The sequence below is a fragment of the Erithacus rubecula genome, assembly GCF_903797595.1.
Source record: "Erithacus rubecula genome assembly, chromosome: 3".
Taxonomy (NCBI): Eukaryota; Metazoa; Chordata; class Aves; order Passeriformes; family Muscicapidae; genus Erithacus; species Erithacus rubecula.
Genome location: NC_136689.1, coordinates 13,326,845 through 13,349,508, shown reverse-complemented (window position 1 = coordinate 13,349,508; position 22,664 = coordinate 13,326,845). Strand labels below are relative to the sequence as shown.

Sequence of the window (22,664 nt, the reverse complement as noted above, 5' to 3'; positions counted from 1 at the left end):
TTTGTGGGTTTCTCCCCACTTGGTTTGCACATGGGTGTAATGATCAAAAGAGGCAAGTTAATTATGAGCCAGCTAGTGAACAAACAAACTCCACACACACCAAAATGAAGCACAGCACCTTGCCCAGCACAGGCAAAATCAGCTTTCCTTTGGGCTTGGATGTTGCAATTTTAACTCCTCATGTGGGCTTGCTCCGGGTGTATACTCAGGCAATACTTTAAGGCTGCTGCAGGTCTCCAGCTGACACATCCAGATGACATTTTAAATCAGCTCTATTATTTTACTGATCAGAATCTACCCAGAGTCATCCCTGTGCTGCTGCCCCAGCCTGGCCAGTCCAATGGCACCTGGCATGCCTCAAGTCATGCAGCAGCATGGAAACTCTCAGAGATATTCCTTTAAACCCTAATAACTTACTTTTACTTCTCCTAAGACTACCAGAGGCAAGCACTAGGTAGAGTGTCTTGTTTGACATTCAATGAATCCCATTTGGCAAATCTGAACACTTTTAAATTTGAAATCATGAACCTGCACATTGATATTTTTACCCATGGCATTCAGAAAGAGGACAGAGACCCTTTTGTAGCTCTAAAGACCCAGAGACAGCAACAAATACAGCCCAGTGATCTTCAATATCCAGTAGCCTGTTTACTGTATGGAGAAGCTGTGGGACTCCATTTACAGCTTTGGTAAGAGAAGTCAGAATCAGAATACAGCCTTCACTGTTCAGCTTAGGTCACAATTTTCTGTTGTTTGCTAAAGCAGGATGAGATTGGAACAGCTGAGAGTAAAACTTGTCTTCCAGTTGCCTTTGCACACCTGTGACCACATAGATATCTTACTTTAGCACTGAATTCTCTCTAATTTGTTTTCCCAAGAAGCAGTCTCTTTCTGAAAATATTGATACAGGAGCATGGGGAGGACAGCAGAGAGCCCATTCAGTGCCAGCTTCTCCACTGGCCTGCACTGTGAGCTGTTTTGCTCCTCACAAGCTGATGTTTTTCTCACCTCTTCCATCTTTTTCTACTTAGTCTAACTCCAGCCCCTGCACCTGCTACTGCAGGATATTGCCATCTATAGCTTTCCAGCACTTCATATTCTGATGAATAGTTGGCTTCAGATTGTTTCAGCAAAAGTCCCCAACTGCTGCTGAATTCACTGTCCAAGTCCAGAACAGAAGGAACCTTTATTTACCTTAATGTGCTCTGAGGATTAACACTGCAGACAGTCAGATGCCTGGGTCCTCATACTCATTTATGCCCTTGCTTTCATGACCTCTGGCTGGCAAATAATTCCTGCTTGGAATCTGTAGGTGCTTGGATCTGTAAAGCATGATGTTCTGGCTAACTGCAGTATTAGGAAATTCCATAGGAAAATGAACTGTCCTGTCTCTTACATAGATATCACTGAAAAAAATCTCTCAATGGAATCCCATAGTGACAGAGTAAAATGGACAGAATTTTGAGCAACAGAGCCTTATAGAGCAAAATGCTTAGAAATTAATCAGAAATAAATAAAAATAAATAAATAATTTTTAAATCCACCAAAAACCCACTATCTTTTTTCTAACACTGTCCACAGCTTAATTACTGTTAAGTTCTTCTCTTTTCCTTTTGTAGTGAATTTACAGGTTGCTGTGCTAATACTACACAACATTCCTTTAAGGCTTAAGCACATACATTTAAAAGTTGATAACATTTTTTTCCATTAGAAGAGCTTAAGTTCTTTTATGATATACTCAGGGATCAAGTTTCACAAATTCAGTTTTCAAGCCAACTAAAGTCAGATGCCCTAGTACCAGAAAGCTTAATGAGTGAACTTTTGCCTCACTATGGTCTGGAAGATAAGAAGAGATGAATACTTTAAAATAAAGGCAAACATTTGCTTCAACATGTAAATGTATTTGTTCAGACTGTAAATTAAATTCAATTAAGTTCAGAGAGTAGTGTCTTAAGCATTTTGCTAATTATAGTTGTGAGTTTCAACTCATTAAACTCAGATAGTACATTTAAGAAAAGAGAATCTGCCAGGAAACTGCCCATTACATGGGCTGGTTATCTCATTTCCATTACAGCACCACTAAAGTTTGAGATGTGCCTTCAAGACACTCCACAGGAGAAGAAGAAAAAGAGGAGAGAACCAAGGGTCTTTTTGCCAGCTGTAGCAAAATGAGATGAGCTGCAGAAAGGAATTTGTATTTTCTGGGTGTACAGAACCTACAGCTGCACATGCAAGAATGCCCTCATTCAGCATCCCTGTGCCTGCTGTCCTCAGGAGTCAGCTTGTGGTGCTGCCCACCTTGACAAACCCCTGGGACTGGCTGATGTCCCTCTGGTTAGAATCACACCTCTGCTCAAAAGAGAAAACTCGTTTGCAAAAGCTTAATTTCTCAGCAAATTAGGGTCAAATAAATGCTCACTTTTGTGATAAGTGCTACCCTGGCCAGAACTTCAAGGCTTGATTTAGGTATCATTTGACCTAAAACATGAACAAAACTATGCCAACAAGCAAGAAAATAAGAAGAGGACCTGAGGTCAAACTGAAACTCTGATATGGGGTAGGAAAGGGCATGAGAGCTGTAACTGGGGCAAATGTAACCAAAACAGCCTGAAGAAGAGATGGGAGAGTCCAGAGAAATGTATTGGGAGCCTACATATTCCCTAGTCGAGGGAGAAAACAGCATAAAGTGGAAGGAAACTGAATCTTTTCAGGTCCCTGGCATAAAGAAGCAAGAAGTAGGCATTGAAAGGAACTGGAGAAGTAAAAATCAACAGGAGGTTGACACGTCAGGAGAGAGACAGGGAGGATTGCAGCCTCTGGAGACTAAGCCAAGAACATGGCTTACAGAAGCTGCAAAATGTGCAACCAAGTGTTTTCTTAGAGGGACTAGCTCGTGTTGGCACAAGACAGCAAGTGTTAGCACTGGAAGACAGAAGAAGTGCTCAGTGTGTGACAGTGATGAAGTCCCACGCAGCCCTGTGAAAGTATGTCTGAGCTGCACAGAGCCGCCAGCGCGCTTTGAGCTGGTTAGCCAAGCCTCAGAAGCAGTCTGTGCACGTTAACATTGCTTTAATTAATTTAACTGGGCTAATACCCCTAATTTGTTGGAGGTATCTGTAAACTGCTCTTTGCAGGGCTAGGCAGACACGGTGTACCTTTGTTAGAAAGAGTCACTCCAGAGGAGCAAAACAGGTCATACTTTTACAAACCCATTCAAACCCTTAATTTCCCTACTGTGTGTCCTTGGTCAGTGATTAGACTGAGCAGAGACTCCCAACAAGCTCAGGCTGCTGAATGCTGACCTCTCTTAACTGCTGCCAAAGCTAACAGCACCAGGTGGTCTCCCTTTAAGAAAATGCTCTTTCCCTTTTCTTCTTATTTTTTTAAAACAACATTTTGTTGTATGGTAGAGAAAACTTGCCCCAATGCATGCTATTTGCAGCAGACAAAAAGTGCTGCTTACATGATTTTTGTGCCTTGTTTTCATGCTGCACTAAACTTTTTGACTGAGTTTGAACTCCTGCCAGCGTTTTTAGCATAGCAACTTGCTTTCTTCATGACATTCAGCAAGTGGTTTTGCCTCCTCAAAGACTTGGGCTGCAACCCAGGGAGAATTTTACATTATGAAAGAATGAAAAGTTGGTTAGAGCAGGAGCAGCAAAAGCCACACACCTCCTTCCCTCTGACCGCAGACTAACCCAGCACTGTCTCAGGTCTGGGTACGTGATATTGTGGCTGTGATCATGTGGGTCCTAACTCTTCCAGCAGACAGGGGAACAGAACTTGCTTTATGGAGCAGAGGCTATTCACAGGGCCACTGTGTGCTTGCTGCTACATGCATGGTTTTAATATGCTCCTGCTTACGTGCCTGACTTTGCACGCATTGCAGAGTACAATAACACAGGTAGGAACCACACATCCTGAAAAAGTGGGAAGCCAGACAGGCACATCTTCCTCTGCAGACACCCAGCCTGCCTGCTCCTGGCTGCCCTCTTTCCAAATCATGGGAATCACATGAAGGGGAGGGAACATTTTCCCAGGGGAAGAGGGAGGTTTGGGCAGGCCATGACTTAGACAAATTATCCTAGCAGCCTGCTAGGGTAATTTGCAGAGTGCAGGTTAAACAATTCTGATATGCAGAAGCACTGTGAGAGCCAAACCCCACTGAAACCAACAGAAAGCTTTCCATTTGCATAAGTGACCATTGGATCAAACATTATAGAAAGGCAAAAGTGAAAATAAGAGACCTCTGTGTGTTGTTGGCACAGTGACTACAAATACCATTGAAACAGAAACAACCACAAGATGTCCCGAGGCTGCATGAGTGTTGCTGTCCAGGGATTGGCTTTTATTTGTTCCCTACCTCAGTGGAGTTACTGTTCACCAGGTAAACCTGGCCCTTACCCTTTGCTCAGGAAGGTTTCAGTCTAGTTGCTTTTATCATTGGGCACAGGGTGCTCACTTGTGTAGATTATACCAGGTAACAGGAGCAAAGTAACTTTAGGTAATTGTGCCAGCATGGGGAACAAAGGAAAGCATTCTCATAACACTGATAGGCAGGACAAACTTGAAACCATTATTCATGAGCCAGAAATACAGATTCCTCTTCCAATAGTTGGTTTCCTGTTGGCTAGACTCAATGAGATACCATTTGCAAGGAGGAACAGAGTCCTTCAGTGCTAGCTGTGCATATAACTCTTGATGCTGCATTGCTTTAGGCAGATTATAATTCTGTCCCTTGTTTTAATCATTAGCTAGTGATAAGTCAGTGGTGATTTTATTAGCATCACTTGTTGGGAGTGGTGTCCTAATTTATGGGACTTTTAAATTTATGCCTTTTAAAAATAAAGTCACTTGATGCTAGGCAGTGGATTTTGTAAATTAATTTAAAAACCAATAAGAAATGGCATAATAATAACAACAACAAAATGTTGTCTTAAAAAAAGAGCAATGCTGTACATCAGCAATAAAGATGAAGAGTGAAGAGAGACACCTTCTCCTTACAGATACTTCTGGAAGAATGGGAAAACATCATCACATCTGGGGAACTTATCCTAGAAGCATTAAGCCTTGCACATGTGAACACATTAGCTTAATGAAATCCCTGAAACCAGTGCAGCTTGGAAAATTAACCTCGGAGGGATGAAGTCTACATTTGCAACAATGCAAGACATCTTTCACAAGACTCATTTCAGTGATCTGACTCCTTTTTTTGTGCTTTCAAATACACAGCCAGGTCACAGGCCAGGTTTATGCCTTGAATCTTTCTTTTCCAGCCAGGCATTCACAGCTGTAGGCAGGCCCAGGAAAGTCTGAACTTTCAGTCTTGAACTTGAAAAACAAGTTTCAAGTCCTACTGTACACTGGGGGCAGCAGGATAGAGAGTCTAAACTTCTACTTCCTTTGGAGTATCTATTTCCACCTAATTCCTAAGACTCTCTTGTCCCCACTTCTTTGTCTACATAAAAACTTAACGTTAACCTGGCTTAAATAAATACAATTAAAAACCCATCCATCTTAATAGTCTACTCCTTTTCTTACTTTCACTGTGTAAGAGCAAAATTTCAAGCTTCACCAAGGCCTATGAGGATAAATTTCAAGAAGGGCAGGACCTTCTATTTTGAATAGCAAGATAGCTTTAATTTTGAAAACAAGAAATCAATACATTATTTTCAATCATTGGAATTTTGTGCCAGTTGCAAAATCAATCCTTTCCTTATTAAAGTACTTCCATTCCCAGTAAAATAATTTGTGATATAGAATCTCCATTAAGATAGAGCTGGACCATGCTTCTGGGAAGCCAGCAACTTTTACTGTAATCACAGATTTTGCATAGCAAATAGGAGGTTGAGTTTTTACTCCTGGAATTCCTTTTGAAGGAGCAGTGGGCCTTTAGCTTAGGTTACCTTCAGGAACACTGCAGGTTTGGGCAGTTGTGTGCAGAGAAAATTGGACCCAGGACATGTAGTTAAGAGCTTTCCAGACCATAACAGAAAGTAATTTAATGCCTTTTGGCAAAGTCTGACATAACAAAGACACAGAGGGAAAGGGACAACCTGACCAGATTTACTGTGATCAGGACTGTGTAGTGATGAAAAAGAAAGGTAGGGAGTGAAATAAAATGTCAGGAATTTGGTTTGCACCAGAGTTTTGGTTTGTTCTTATCTCTACTGAAAGTGGCTGCTCTATTTAGTTTTGAATAACTGCTCTGCAAGTGGGATTAAATTTTTTTCTATCCCTTGGTTTAATGTTGCAGCAGAGACAGTCTGTATTATACAGTGGCATAACACATGCCTTTTAGAAAAAACACTGACAACATGAAATTCCCATAGGTGCTATGCTCACAAAAAATTAGCATAATGATGTTAGGGAGAGATCTTATAGAAACTGTTTGTATCTGTCAGGGTCTTACATTTAGGTTGTTGCAAACACTACAGAAATGAGAAATTAAACTGACACGATACAATTCTTTTAGTAATTGAGCAAAAAAGTTTGAAATTGAGAGATTAAATCTCTTCCACTAGTATAGTTGCATTTTTACAATGGCATTGCACAACTAAAGAAAGAATCAGAAAATAGAGATGGAAATTATAGTCTGGTGCCACATTACTATGAGACACTTTAAGGCCTAATTCAAATCCTTCTGAAGCCAGTGTTATGTGTATCAGGTCTAATAGTACTAATAACAGTAATAATGGTTGTTCTTAATAATTATGGCTGATTATGAGGCACTTAGGGTAATGCTGCTATTTACTTTCACCACCCATGCATTTGCTTATTTGGGAATAGATTCAACTGTGATGAACAGCTATGGTTGTGCATGTTCAGTTTTGATGACTGGAAAGTGCTAATTGATTCTCCTTTTCTCCTTGAGGCTGTTTTGACTTCCATCTTGTTCAGGATTTTGGCACACAGACTGAGTTTTATCATCATCCATCAGGTATTTGACCTAAAGGACTTTCCCCCATATATTGGAAGAAGATTTTGTGAGCCTTAAGGGATGAATTCAGCTAAAATCCAACTGGATTTTAGCTGTCCTTTTGCAGAAAGAAAGAAAGGTTCCCTCCAGGGATGAAGAGCATCCGTGCTCTTTGCCCATCTCTGCAGTGACTGAGATCTTACCAAGAGAGCTGCAGCAGGGTGCTTATTTAGAGGGTCTCCAACCTAGCCATGCCTGGATCCCAGTGAAGGCAGAACCATCCTGTTCTCAAATACAGCATCTGTGCACACACAGAACCCATCAAGGATTATGACAGGCTGGTAAAAGACAATATTGTGTTAAGGAGGAAGCACAAAAACACAAAAGGCACAAAGGAGGCACAAAGACACAAAATCTAGAGGACACAGAGGGATGTCATCTGCCAAGAGCAAAGGACCAGGATAAAATCTTTTAAAAAAGACTGATTATTTTATTTCCCTTTGGGCAAATGACATTGCCTGCTCTACTGCTGGCATGAATCTTAGTGTGTATAATGAAAGTGGCCACTGAAGGAACAGGACTGGGAAGAGGAATATTAATAGAACACTTGCAGATTAGTGTTATGAAGCTCTTTTAAGATGTTGAACCACTGTTATCCATATAGAGAGGCATTCTGGTCTGAAATGCATGTCACTCCCAGAGTAGCTGGAGAAGGGATAGGAACATTCTTCTACAGTCAGTGTTTCAGACACACATCCCCATTAATTCCCCAGTGGATTTCCCAGGGAAAAGTCAGAACATTTACAAGAAAGGTTTTCTCTGGCTCAAAGTCTCATGGAAAATTTTGATCCCATGGTTTATTCATTGGGGATTTCCCACAGTTCCCAGGGAAACCAAGAGGCAAGGCTCTAAGGGAGCAGGTTCTTTTGCTTTCATCTTTCCCACAGATCAGCCAGTTCTATGTCTTACTATGAGCTGCTGCTCATAGAGAAATATGGGTTTGAGGGACTATGAAATAATTCTTTGTAGATGAGACTCTAATTAACTCATGATCTGAAGAATGAAATTAAAGGTGCAAGAAAAAAAAAATTCCTCAGCTGGACTTTTCTTGATGTGTTTCATGAGTACAGAGGTTCTGCTACTGCGAAGGAAGGCTCTGAAAAAAGGTGCCTGGAAGCATGGAATCCTTGGTCCAGGCAAAAGTGCTGCAATGCCATGAGCCTCCATTCCTCTTCCTCTTATCCCTAGATCCCTTAAAAAACTGATAAAGCAATCCTCAATAAAGTAGCATGATACCTTAATCCAAAGTATATTATATTCATAAACAATTTCCACCATTCTCTCTTGTTCTCCCTTTTGAGACAGAACAATGTAATGCTAAAATAGGATTTCTGCTTTCCTGTTGAGAACATTAGGAGCAAGAAAATAAATAGTTCTCTTCATTACCAAAGTCTCAGAGGAATGCACACAGAGAAGAAGGAGCAAACATAAAACCTATTTCCAAGGTGTTCTGGAGTAATGTATCAGCCTCTGATCTTCAGATACACATCAGTAAATCCAGACTTTGATCTACAAAGCACTAAAGTACTTGCACAACTTGGAGCATATGAGTAGCCTCTTCACTTTAGATTAACATGTGGTTAGGTGCTTTTCTGGACTGTGGCTTTTCAAAGGAGTGCACAGCTTAGTTATATATTTGTAGTCTGGGAAGGAAGGAAGGAAGGAAGGGAGGAAGGGAGGAAGGGAGGAAGGGAGGAAGGGAGGAAGGGAGGAAGGGAGGAAGGGAGGAAGGGAGGAAGGGAGGAAGGGAGGAAGGGAGGAAGGGAGGAAGGGAGGAAGGAAGGAAGGAAGGAAGGAAGGAAGGAAGGAAGGAAGGAAGGAAGGAAGGAAGGAAGGAAGGAAGGAAGGAAGGAAGGAAGGAAGGAAGGAAGGAAGGAAGGAAGGAAGGAAGGAAGGAAGGAAGGAAGGAAGGAAGGAAGGAAGGAAGGAAGGAAGGAAGGAAGGAAGGAAGGAAGGAAGGAAGGAAGGAAGGAAGGAAGGAAGGAACTTGGCTTAGCTTAGAAAACAACAAACCAAACTGAGTTCCCAGCAAATGATAAGACTGCTGATTTAGACAAAACAAAAACTAGGATGTTTTTATTCAATTCAGAGCCTCTTGGGCTTATATTTAAATCACAACACAGAAACATCGAGGAATATTAAACTTCTATGAGAGAAAAAGGATACCCACTGAGTACATGGAGCTTCAGGACTATGTGGGACCAGTTTCATTTACATGTCTTTCTTGGTTTGCCCTGCTCCCTTAGGCATTTTACCAGAAATCCTGTCCCTTATAGCCTTCAGATGAGATGATTATATAGAATGCAAAATCTCTGTTTTGGTCTAAACAATTTGAATTCATTTAAATTGAAGGTCTGAGCTTGCTCTTTTTAAAATTGAACAGGTTAGGGAGACTTAGCTCATATGCTCACTTTGTGGATAATGCCCAACTCATATGAGCAGATGAATTGGCACACTGGAAGCAGAGATGGCCATGTGAAAACTGCCCTTAGATAAGGATGAAGGAGTTTCATGTCATGCAGTTAATTAGGCAGAGCCAGGGGACATTCCCAGGCACTGGAGCTTGATTATTTATACTATGAAATTGTTAGGATGATGTCTGGCATGTTTTTGGCAAAGGTACAAACACCCCATCTAACAGAATGCCAAGCAATTCCCAGGAACAGCATGGAGAAGGAATCCTTCTCCATAGGCAGTCTGCATTCAGCCACCCTGTTCTGGAGGGTAAGTTAATTCAATAGTACAAATTCAGGCTGTTCTGCATCAGTTTGCCTCAGTGCCAGCAAATGTTCCTGGGCATGCTTAATTTACTCATAAAGATGTAGCCATAGGTCCTATTCATGGACACAGTGCTGATTCAGTTGACTTCCCAGTCTATTAAAATCGAGAGTTTGATTCATTGCAAGCAAGATAAATATTTGGAAATGCAGTAGAGGTGAAACCAGCAGGAGCCTGGGAAAAAAGTCCAGCTGCAGGAGGATCTGCTTTGAGAATAAACAGTAATAAAAATACACTGGCTACAGATGTAAGTTCATCTAAGGAAACAAAATGAGAATGTGTTGAGCTGGCACAAGAAAACAATTATGTTGGTGAGCCATAAAATTAATGAAGTCTGATTTGCTATGATTTGTGTTTCTCAGTTGGTTAACATTGTGCAGCAGGAAAACTATGCCATGGTTACCATCACAGAAACATGGTGGGATGACTCACACAACTGAGTGCTGCAAGGTTTGGCTATGAACTCTTCAGAAAGGACAGGCATGGTGGGGTAGCCCTGGTATAACATGGTGTATGTTAGGGACAGTTTTGATTGCCTAGAACTAAATTATAGTGGCACTAGAGTTGAGTGTTTTATGAATAAGAGTCAGAGGGAAGGCAAACAGGGAATATCCTGGGGGGAACCTGTTACAGAGCACCCAGCCAGGATGAAGATGCAGAGGAAATATTCTTTGGGCAGTTGACAGAAAACTCACAGCCACTGGCCCTTGGTCTCATGGGGAGCTTCAGCTTACCACGTCTGTTGGAATTGCAATGCAGCAGAGAGGAAACAGCCTAGGAAGTTCCTGGAGTGTGTGGAAGATAACTCCCTGACACAGCTGGTGAGTGAGCCTTGGGAAGCCTTGCTGCTTGTGGACAGAGAAGGACTGGTGGGTGATGTGGTGGTCTTGGGCATGGGAGAAGTAAAGAGGGCAAGTAAACAGAACTGCTACATGGACTTCCTGAGGACAGACCTTGGCCTGTTAAGGACACAGAGTTCACAGAGTTTACTGAGTTCACAGAGTTCACAAAGTCTCTCGGGAGACACTCCTGGAAGACAAAGACAAGACAGTAGGGAAGAAAGCAGGACTGACTGAACAAAATGCTTAAGTGGAATTCAGGGGGGAAAAAGGAGAGATTATGACCTTTGGACAAAGAGTCAGGTCACTCAAGAGGACTACAGTGATGTCATGAGGTTATGCAGAGACAAAAGTAAAAGGACCAAAGTCAGTCTAGAACTTAAATCTGCTTACTGCCATAACAGACAATAAAAATATTTCTATAAATAAATCAGCCACAAAAGAAGGGTTGAAGAGGGCTAAGGACAGTCTGCCATTGAAACAGGCTGTTCAGGGAATTGGTGGATTCACCATCCTGGGAGGTATTTAAGAAAAGTGCAGGTGTGGCACTTCAGAAGATGCTTTAGAGATGGACTTCTCAGTGCTGGTTTAACAGCTGCACTCAATGGTCTAAGAGGTCTTTTACAACATAAACAATTCTATGTCTCTATTACTTTGGTTTCTAAGATTTGTATAAAGGTCTTGTGTACCTTTGTATGGTCTCTCTTCTGCTTGGATTCTCTGAAGTCTGGCCACACATGCTTATATAATGTTCCTTTCCTTCTGTCAAGTTCCTTAGAAGATCTCTCTGTATGTGGTGACTTGTTTTATTAAAGCTTGTAAGGACTTAGTTATCTTTGAGACATCTACCTCTGTCAAAATCAGTCAACATCTTCAAAACTTAGAGCAGTACAAGCCTGAGAGCTGACTGCAGAATCCTTGTTTCCATACAAAATGGGACTGCAGAACCATGGTGCATTAGGACACAGCTCATGCTTTTAGCCTAGAAACAAAGAGACAGCATGGGAACTCAGGTGGGGAATATGTCAAAACCAATACATGGCAATTTGGTTTGCAGCATTCACTAATATACGAACTTTTAAAATTTCAAACCACTATTTCATTAATTTCTGATTTGTTAACTCCTAGAAGCAGCACCTCTACTGCTCAAAACATCTTTCCAAGTATACTGCCAAGCCCTTGAAAAGGTTTATTTTCACCAACACCAGAAAAAAAACCATCTGGAAGAATAATAAAAAATGGATTAAAGAGAACAGAAATAATTTATCAACTGCAGACATAGAGGAAAAGAAAAAGATGACTGCAAAAGAGTCCTCAAAAAAAATCAAAGAAAGAATGGGAATTAAGTACAACTATTTTACACTAACAGTACATCTGTGTATGTTTGTCATTGTCACTGACAAATTGACTCTGTGCCTCTTGGTATGACAAGATATTGCAGGATATAGAGTATAAGGCAGAGTGCTACATTGGAAAGGTGCAGGATTTTTTCAGGTCAGATATCTAACAGGGTGGGCTTCTTCTCATTTACACTGCATGAAACAGGAATAGTTCTATCTAATTTCAGTATTTCAAAATTTGAAGAAATAGGAAAAGAATATATTACCTTTTTACTTAAAATTTGTGCTTTCTGGGCAGAAAATGTATATGACAAGAGACTTGAAAAGTGTCCCTGGGACAGATGTGCATTTGATTTCCCCAGTCCCTCTTATACCACTCTGCACATGTTTTCCTAAAATCAGTCCCCTATTTCTCCATTTCAATTTTTATTTGCCCTGCTTTTTATTTCCAAACACTAGGTTTCCAGTTTGTACTGGAATAAGAATGATGTGCCTGTCAGAGTACTGGTGTCCATTATTATTTTACATTAGAGAAGAAAATTGCTTATCTGAGGCTACTCAGTGAAAGTTATTGGAAGATCTTGAAGTCAAACTTGACTTTTATGCTTCTGCCATTGAACCTTGTGGACTTTAATAGAATTTCTCCCAACTAAGGAGTTAAAATGCTTGTTCTTGACAAATAATGGAGAGATGGGCTGATCTCAAATTGTTCTCTTTGTAGACACATATCACTTAGCCTCTCTCTCAGCTTATTTTGCTTCAGGGCTGAATTATAATATAATTTACATGGATATTTATGTTTATGTGTCTTTCTGATGAGACAAAACACAAAATTATTCTCAACAAGCTTCAGATGAAAATGGGGGAACCTCTCTTCATTCCTCCAGACAAAGGCCTTTATTGCTATAGTGCTCCTGGGCTTGTATTCAGCCAGGTTTAACATAACTGTGAGAATAAGCAGGAACAACCTTACTCTCCCATGGGAAGGTATGCTTGGAGGCAGCAATGTATTGGTCCAGTGTGTACAAGATCTCAGCCTATGGAATATATCCCACATGGTGGAACAGATTTGGTCAAGCTTGACATGATGTAGGCTCAGTGGGTTCCCTCAAATCCATTTATTTTTCTCACTTTGCCTATCTCCCCTCTCATTTGTACACCCACTGGTTCTCTACAATATGATCCTGGACTAAAGGTGTAGAGGGCAGTAAAACCAAACCTCCTCCTCCTCTTTCTGCAGCAGCATCCTATGGCAGACTGCCAGTTTAACTCACAGAGAATCACTCACTGTTTTCTGCTGTGTTGGATTCACACCACTTCCAAGCTTGTTCCATCTTATCTTGGGTTAAAAGAACACAAGAAGAACCATGGGGGAAGGCTGTGGATGCTGGGAGCCTGGAGCAGAAGAGTAAGCCTGGCCCTTGGGTGGTAGCAGGCAGAAGCAGCTGCCTCAGGGGATGGGGAGTCTCAGGTCTCCTCACCCAGAGTGTGATAAAATTAAATTGGTGATAGCAGCAGAAAGGCAGAGAAAAGAAGGAGGGAAGTCTCACCAAGACAAAACTAAGGAAGATTAACTTGAAGGAAGAAGGAAGCCAAGAGGAAACAGATTGAGAGTTGCAGGAGTTCAGTGCCAGCAGATGTTCAAAATGGGATGGGCTGAGGGAGCTCCATGGGGAAATGAGGGTTGGAAGGGAAATGCATAGGAGAACGGCAGGAACCCAGAGGGAATTGCTGCCAGGTTAGAAAAGGCAGCAGGTTGTGCTGACATGCTTCTCTTAAGCTGCTTTTCTCCCACTCTGTTAGTCTGATTTGTTTATTTTGCCCCAGAATTTTTCAAGTCGTTTTACGGTAAGGTTTCGAGCAGAAACAAGGGATAAGCTTCTACCAGACCCGTGTGCTTGACCCACAGTTCAGGATATATGCAGCTGAAAGCTGTTGCATCTATCACTTTACAGGTATTTCATTATCTCTGAGCAGAAAGCCTGTATGTAATTTGGAAAATACCAGCAAGCCCTTAACCCCAGTAAAACAGTGGCAGAACAACCAAACCAGACAGACCCCTCAGTAACCCCTGAGTGTGTGAGGCAGAGTAAATGGCAGCTGCAAGGCAGCCTGCAGCCACTCTGTACAACAGTAAGGGAATTTAATTTGTTTCTGAAACCTCAAGTCTGGTGCAATGCATATTTATAGATTGTAAATGCACTTCCCTGCCTTTGTTTCACTGACAAACATGCAGATTGTGCAAGGTGGATGCTCATTGATGGTCCTTTCTCTAACATTGGAAGGACTGCAAACTAACTCAGCTTGGAGTTTCTCCTTCTGTCAAACTCCATCTGGTTTTGTGTGGTGGTAAGTTTGAATAGCCCATTTCCCATGCTCAAACCATGGATATCTAAGTGAAGATAGCTGTGGAATCCAGAGATGATACAGCATTTTTTTCCTGTTGTCAAATACAAATTTATAACCTTTATTATAAACTGAAATTAACCATCCAGAACTCTTTATCGCTCCTTCAATGAATCATTCATATGTAGCTCAGTTGTTGCAACCTTGTCATAACTCCAACTTCACCTTTAAACACTATTCCAATGGAAAGGAAGGAGACATATGGCTTCTTTCATTCTTTCTTCTAGGCTCATCTTTACTCTTGGGTCTTAAAATAAAAAAAATTCCCATTCTGAGTACCTGGTGCAACTTGGATTGTACTATCACGTCATGTTATGAAAGAGCTGTAGGTGCAGGGCCTCCCAGTTAGTTGTTAACTACATTTTACAGGCTGAGAAAATTGAGACAGGAGGGATCATTTTAAATTATATGACAGCCAGTGGAAAGAAAATTTAAAATATTACTTTAAAAAAGAAAAAATTAATTAGTGTGATAATGTGCACATCTAAATAAAATGACTAGCATGGAATTTGTTTCCCTTCTATGATGATTCTGTGGGCAGACACTCTTGTCCCAGATAATGTGGAATTATGTTCAGATTAGGCATGAAAATCAGAAACACTGAGACAGACCTAGGATCAAAGCAAGTTATGCTACTCAGACCCCCTAAATTTGCACATTCTTAAAAGCTAGGCCAAAGCTGATATTTCTCTTGAGCTCCTGTTATTTACAGGGTAGATATAACCCAGTACTAATTTTCACAGCACTACAGGGAAATCATGATCAACTACATCTTCCATGAGGAGTTTCTCTAATGAATTAGTCACAAACACATTTGTATTCAACACTCTGTTCCTCTTGTGCCCATTACATGAATCTCAGATTCCACCACTTTTGTATTTTTAAACAAGTGCTCAAATGGATATTCACATTCTGAAAAAATACCAGTAACAAGTGACCCAACTTTACTGCATCCCAATTCTAAGTAAAACTGATTAACTCTGGAAATCTAAAGAAAAGGCATCCTTTTTTCTATTTTCTTTCTGAACAAAAATTAAACCAAGAGTGCTGTTCAATCAAAAAGAAAAATACTGGTCAAGAATAAGGTTGTTCTTGTGGATAAGACAATGAAGAGGTCTGCCACAAAGTCTTTCAATGCCCTTGAAAAAGGCCCCAAAATTCTTAACCTTTCTGGCCTATTTTTGAATATAAATAACCAAGAAGTAGGAACTGCCTTATAGAATCAAAGACATCAAATGAAATGCCTTCCCTCTGGCAGTGACTAAGAGTAGATCTTCATAAGACAGTAGCAGATACTCCAGGGAAGGAAGTGGAAGAATAATCTATCCTTTTGAAAGATTCACTTTAATCCCTAGAAATTAAAGATTGACCTAAAACATGAAGCATGAAGTTTTCTGTCAGAACAACTTTATTTTAGGTATTATAAAATTCTCTTTTATCCATATCCATACCAAATTGTCTTCTAAATTCTGCTAAATAATGTGGGAATGCATTCTGCTGAATGATTCTCAATGTCTGTCTGAATTATATCTATGCTATGGGAAGGCTGGGAGTTTAGGTTGTTCACAAAAATATAAATACTGGTAGGGAAGCAGTCAGGGGAAGGAATGGAGAGAGTTCTTTCATATAGCTTTAAACTTCCTTTTCTTTGTATGCTGGCAAGAATTTAGACATTAAAGAAAATGTTGAGTTGTGCATTTTGCAATGGAGTTCTTTGGTAAACTATATAAAAAAAAGGAGTCGGCTCTTTTGTATCCTCTTTCTAATTTGAGATTACTCTGACACAGCTTTGCTTTAGGAGAAACAGGAAGTTTGGGGATTCCTTTCCTCCAAAGTTTATATTTTTTGATTTCTAAAACAGTCAGGATGAAGCATAAAACACCACTATCACCCGGTGTGATTTTTTCTGCCTTCACTTTGTCTGTGCAAGCCCTGTGGTCACTTCCAGGACCCCTAATTTCTCACCTATGTCTGGGACTGCAACCTGGGCATCTTTGTGGGTACAAACCCTGAGTAAGAAGGTCTAACCTTTTCTCTGCCTCAAACAGTGTAAAGCCAGTCAAAACCTTGCTTTCATTCAAGAACTGAGCCTCTTCTAAAGCCTGATGATGTAAAATCTGCTTGTTTTTTGTTGCTTCCTGACCCCTGGAAGGAGGCAGGAGCAGGTTTAGGTGCTGCCAGAGCCTGTGGCAGCAGTGGCTCAGTGCTGGGATGCAGCCCCAGGCACAGCACAGGGAGGGGACCACACTCCCCACTCAACACACTGAGATGAGCAAAAGCAATTTCAATCCATAAGGCTTACAAAATAAATTGCTCTGCACCACCCCAGATAATTTGCAGGGTATTAAATGGAATCCTTTTAACAGGAAATGCTCACATCCAAGAAAAGAGCAGCAAAGTAAGGCTGCAGGACTGGGGGAATTGCCAGCCTTGCTTACTGGGACCACAGGACAAAGATAAACTTTAAATGGATTCAGCAATTGAAATGAGGGCCAGGCAAAAGCCCCTGAGAGAAGGGGATATTTTACCTTTCTCCTATTGAGCATTCATCCAGGTCTCAATTTATTCCTCATCACACTATCTGTAAAAGGATTGTGAAAGAGCAGCAGCAGCCTCATGCTGGCCATCTCTAGCTGTTCCCCATTTGCCCCAGCCCTATTTGGCATGGGCAGAATAGCAGACTGGGAAGTGGCTTTTACTTGGCACATCACCAGGGCAAGGTGGAGAGGTGCCACCCTCAGGGAGGCAGGGGGAGAAAATAAATCTGGGCTCCTTGCTGCAAGCCAAGGGCAGTAAAGAGAGACGAGGGGGAATTGCCCTGTGAAGGGCAGATGGAAATATTACATGGTTATATTGGATTAATATTCTTAGTGAAATTAGGTGAAGCAGTTAAATATTCAAAGAGCCAGGTGAAAAGAGAGCAGACATCACAGACTTGGCTAAAGTGGCAAGGCACCTTTGAAGGTCAAGAGCAGATTACTCAGGAGCACATCCAGCCAGGTGCTTACCCAGCCCAAGGACACCACAATGTCTGCTGCAGTGCCAGAGTCCTTACACTGGCTGTGCTGGCTAATCCTGCAGCCTGCTCAGTAAATATTCTGGATAGCAATCTCCCAGCAGCTGGCTCACCCATGCTTATACAGACCTCAGTGACTGCTGCATAGAAACACCCTGGAGGATCTTTGGTCTTTTATGGACAGACCAGGGTCATTGCCTCTATCAGGAGCCTGACCAGGTCATAGGCCAAATGAGCTAATAATGAAAGACCTTTCCAAAATGATATTTCAAAAACAGCCTTTTGATGTGGCTTGGCCTATTGCAAAACATTGACAATTGTTATGATTTTTCAAAACCCTGGACATAATCACTATTACAGAGATTAATTTTTATTTTGTTTCTATAAATGTTTCAATACACAGTCCAAACATGTAAAAGGAAAACAGTACAGAAAACAAGGCATTGAAACATTTTACATTTTCTTTATGTTGTTTTTAATGAAACTGGCCTACATTTTTAAAAGGTGAAGATTTGACTAAAAATGCTTCTGTTTAAAACTGCTCTCAGTAAACTGTAGCTCTATTTTTGTCATGAGTGGGAAAACTCTGTCAAAGGACAGGGTTGCAATTCCATTAAAATCTTTTAGTCCAATTTATGTGCTGTGGTTGGTTTAAATGTACCCATGTTTCATTTGGATTTCTTCCTGAGTGAAAGGTGTGAATCAATTCAGCTTGGATTTTTGAAAAGAGTTAACAAAAACATAAGTACAGATGAGTACAGCAGCTCTCTCTCCCATGAGAAAAAAAAGAAATAAAGTGTTTAGTGAATATCTTTCCCATGTGAATTAAAAGGAAGATATATGTAAAACTGCTTTTAGTATGCAAACTCATAAATTCAAAAGGAAATTGTTAAGGATCTGAGCAGCTTTCACACATACTGATTTCAATAAAAATTGAAAAGACTCAGGGGAAAACACCATCATGTTCTTAAATTCACCATTTTAAAACCTCTTGAGATTGTATTTTGATCACAGCTCAGAACATTTTATCCATGCAGAATGGACTGTGTCTGCTGCTAGCCTCCTACTGCTGGGACTGGCCAGGAGAGCTAAACAACATAATGCAAATATACCCTGGTGTAGCTCCAGTGTTCACTTTTTAGGGGAAAAAAAGCTAAAAAGTCTCCACTCTGATATCTTTCCAATATTTTTTTTGCAGCTATTCACAGAGTAGTTCCATTCACAGTGACAGACTTCAGCAATATTAGACTAATGCCTAAGTAAAGGGTATGAGCAACCAATCATTTAATAAAATACTTTTTTGCAAGCTTTCTCTCAGTTTGCATGCAACACAACAGGTTAACGATCCTTAGAGAAAATATCTCTGTCATCTAGGTACTTTTCTAAGAGATAAAGTTACTGAGATAAATAGGACAATGCCAACAACAAAACATTAAGTTATGATTCCTAATGGCCTTAGCAAACTTAAGCAAATCCTTTTCACAATCCTGACACCATAAATGAAGTGTTTGAGATGGTATCTCCAGCATTTGAAAGAGCAACTCTGACACATACTTTGATTAGGGAAGCTGACATTTCTGTTAAAGTTCAGCAAGTCACAGAATCCTCTTAACATATGGCCAAATATTGCAATGTTCTCTTCTGAAAAAGGTGAGTGTGATTGCAGATCTCATAAGTTTCGAAGGCAAAAACAAAACTTATTGCATCTGATTCACTTTTTCATTCTCAGCAAAACAAAGAAAGATGGGGAGACAGATAAAATACCAAAGCAGAATAATGATAATAATAAATCCCACAAATGCTTTGAAGACTTAGCAAAGACAAGAAAGCAATGTAAATTTTGCTATTATACAAATATTATGGTACTGAAATTGCTGAGATAGAAGCTGAAGTATATTTAGCATGATATTATCACTCTTCTGGTTTGATGACAAACAAGCCTCAAACCTAGAGATGGGACTCAAGCCATGGTGTGAAGATTTACCAGTCAATTTTGCCCATAGCTCAGATTACCTCCCTCTGTATCTCAAGATCTGGATGTCCAAAATATTTCTGCAAATTCAGAACATACAGAGTGGAAACCAGTAGAAATGCTGCCACCACAGAGCTTTCTGAAATGCTGCAGAATTGCTGGGTTGTGACTAGATAGGCATACAAACAGATTACTCATCACAGGACTCGATTCAATGTGAAAGTAGAATGTAAACTCTTTTATGTAAAAGGATTTAATATTTTTTTCAGTTCAAGATCTGGGAAGTGGATCTGGCTAAAACCAATTTATCCAGTTCTCTGTTTTGTTCTTCATCTGTCCAAAAACATAAAAAGGGGAAATAAAAAGAGGCATTGAAGTGTAGCATGAAAAGTAATTACACAGGGCTTACAAACAGAATATCTTGAAGTGCAGGATGCTCCAATTATACCATCCTTTATACCATCAACTTGCAGTTGATGCAAGCTGCCTATATAACTGCATACTCTAAATCATGAGAATAAGGCCCAACCTCCAGAATTGTTTGAAAGGTTTATAAATGCTCTTATTGAAATAAATATACTGGAAATAACAGAATCAGAAAACAGTCCAAAGACTATAAAGTTTGCATAAAGAAATCATTATGAAGGTGTGCCAATAGAATGATTGATAGATATTGTATTACCAATGCATCTTTTTTGTTGCTATTGGTTTTTGTTGTTTTAAGATTCATTTTATCCAACAGTTTTTCCATTTAAAGAACAAAATGCAAGAACTATTTCCTGAGATGCAAAGTGGGAATTTAAAAAAAAAAAAATTATATATCTAATCAAGATTAGGCATTAGTCTCAGATGTGACTGAATTCTTTTATTGGGATTTGCCTTCACTCTTTGCCATCTCAGCTGTACTACCAGGCTTGCCTGTCACGACATTTTCATTTTAGATACCATATGGAACCTGGAAATAGAGACAACATAAAAACCAGAACAAAGGATCCTGTACATTGAAAACCTCTGATGATTTCAGAGTAAGGAAAAGGGTTTGGCCTTTTTTATGATGACTCACAAGCCAAAGTGTCTGTCAGGATGTCCGTCTTGGAGGAGGTCTGCCCTGGTTATACAGTAATGGATTACACACTTTATAAATATTTGCTGTTTTCTGGGGAGCTCAGAGTTGTGTCACCATAAGTCCTTGAGATATTCCATCCAAATTTCTTGAGTGGATCTGTAAATCCCAGAAAGGTAAATGGCCTTTTTGCCTCTTTCTATTTCTCACAGTTTCTCTCAGTGTCAGTATTCATATTAGAGAATCTGAGGATGATCCTGGACAAGGTAGAAAGTGGAGGCAGAAAGGCAAAAAACCTCTTCTCCTTTCCTTTGTGCACTCACCCACAAACCACCCTTTTACAATATGAAGTTTTAGCATTCAAGGGGGGGAAAAAAAAGCTGCCTGTAACTTACTGAGAGTAACAACTAACTGTCTGCAAACATGGGAAACAGAATGATAACATCTTTTGATCATCACACCACAAAACATAAAATACCTTGTACTCCCTGTAATTTATTACCTTTGGATTTTTTTGGAAACAAATGTTATGTGAAAGATCCTAGACTGGCAGGCCTTCAAAGAAACTTCTCAACATGGGAGTCATGGCTCACTCCCTTGTTTCCCCTCCCATGCCTTGACAACAGTCATCCCAGTGGCCTTGCTGATGAACCTGCTCACAAGGAAGGGGCAAAGGGGACAATTAACACAGTCTCAGCATGGGCTCTTATGATGCTCCCGGTGAGGGCCATGACTTGTTCCTTGGGTAAAAAATCATGTCATCCAAAACATATGGGTTACCTTTTTAAAATTCTTCACAGAAAAGGACACCTCTGAAGGTTATAAGAGATCTTTTACTGCCTCTGAAGATCAGGGCTAATGATATCACATAAAATTCTTTGCTAGAATGTTTGGTGCCATATTGATTTTGATCTTCAAATTATTTTTATAAATTCAGTTGTTAATGAATCTCTCCAAGACAAGTTCAGAGTCACAGTTAGGGGGGCTCTGAAGGGCCAGCAGCTGGTGGCTGGGGTACCAGCTCTGCTCAGTTCTGCTCAGGGGAATTCTGGGCAGCAAGTGAGACTACCAGCTGGTTCTGATTCTTCAGCATCTGAGAGGAACTTTGAAAAGAATAACAATGCAGCCAAAGAGGATTGCTGGAGTAAAGAGGTAATGCAAGTGCAGGAAATGTTTGGGAGAGGGATCACTGCATGAAACATTCAGCTTCCTTTAATCAGCATTTAGCCCCAGTTCAAAATGGCATTTTGCCTTCACAGTAATCTGCTGATTCCTAAGCATATTTCAGATGAGATGCAATGCAGGTAACCATGTGCTCTGATGACTTTGGTTTTAACCTCTTTCTTGTATCAAAGATCTGTGGGACATTCTTGGCAGGAGCTATCTGGCTCACACTGCCAGCAGGACAAATGTCTGTCTCCAGTTCTCTACTGCAAATGAACTGTAATCCCTCGATTTCTAGAGCCTGGGACTGAGTCTGTTATAAAACCACTTCTTCCATTCCTCAGATGCTGTTTCAGACTAACGCCCACAGGAAGCTCAACTTCCTCCATTAGGTTTGTACATGCAGAAGAATGTGGGCAGGAAAATCTACTAGAAATGGAAATATTGTTTCCGAGAACCAGGCAAAAGGGCCTGACAGCATCTCTCTGCTCACAGAAGTGTGGTCAGTATGGAGTCAACAATGAATTTTAGGGTGCCTTAAGAAGGAGGAGTTTTCAAGGGCAGTGGAAAGGCGGCCAAAGCAACAGGCCAAAGTCTTACTCAGAGGAAACTCCCCCTAAACTCAATGGGAGCTTCCCTTGAGAAAGGGCAGTGAGGTTAGCTCATAAAGCCTGCATATGGATTTAGCAAAAAAGGATTTGTCTGTTCAGATTGGAGGAAAAAGTTTATTCTCTTACGAACAAACTATACATATGGACCTTGTTAATTACTGGGAGTTCCATAGGATTTATCTGTTCACCAGCATATTTATTTCTCCTAACATCTAATGTACCTTTGACCTTTAATATAGTATCAATATTAAAAAAAATAAACCAATAAAATAGCATGGTTACCAGAACTTATGAGTTTCTATTGCATTGTCAAAATACTCTCTTTGCAGTCTCATTCATTTCCTGTCAGGAGAGTTGGCTCCAGTCTCCAGTACATAAACAAGCCTAGGAGCTGGCCCAAGCCAGACATTTTGCACAGCTAACTACAGAAGATGCTTTAGAATAAAGAAAATATAATTGTCCCCAAAAGACCTGATCTCTTTTTGGGTGTCCTGTA

General features: G+C 40.5%; 1 long non-coding RNA gene across 3 annotated transcripts in view; it reads left to right on the top strand.

Moving 5' to 3' along the window:
- The window catches only part of LOC306799349, a 67,893-nt gene extending 45,526 nt beyond the window's left edge, over positions 1 to 22,367 (top strand). For 2 of the 3 annotated variants that reach the window (XR_013773585.1, XR_013773586.1), the window contains exons 4-5: positions 2,712 to 2,984; positions 6,875 to 7,229. This is a non-coding gene — a long non-coding RNA (uncharacterized lncRNA). Of the gene's footprint in view, positions 1 to 2,711; positions 2,985 to 6,874; positions 7,230 to 20,271 lie in introns of those variants that run through there. The other variant, XR_013773584.1, reaches the window with a different exon arrangement.
- The last annotated feature ends 297 nt before the right edge of the window (positions 22,368 to 22,664 follow it).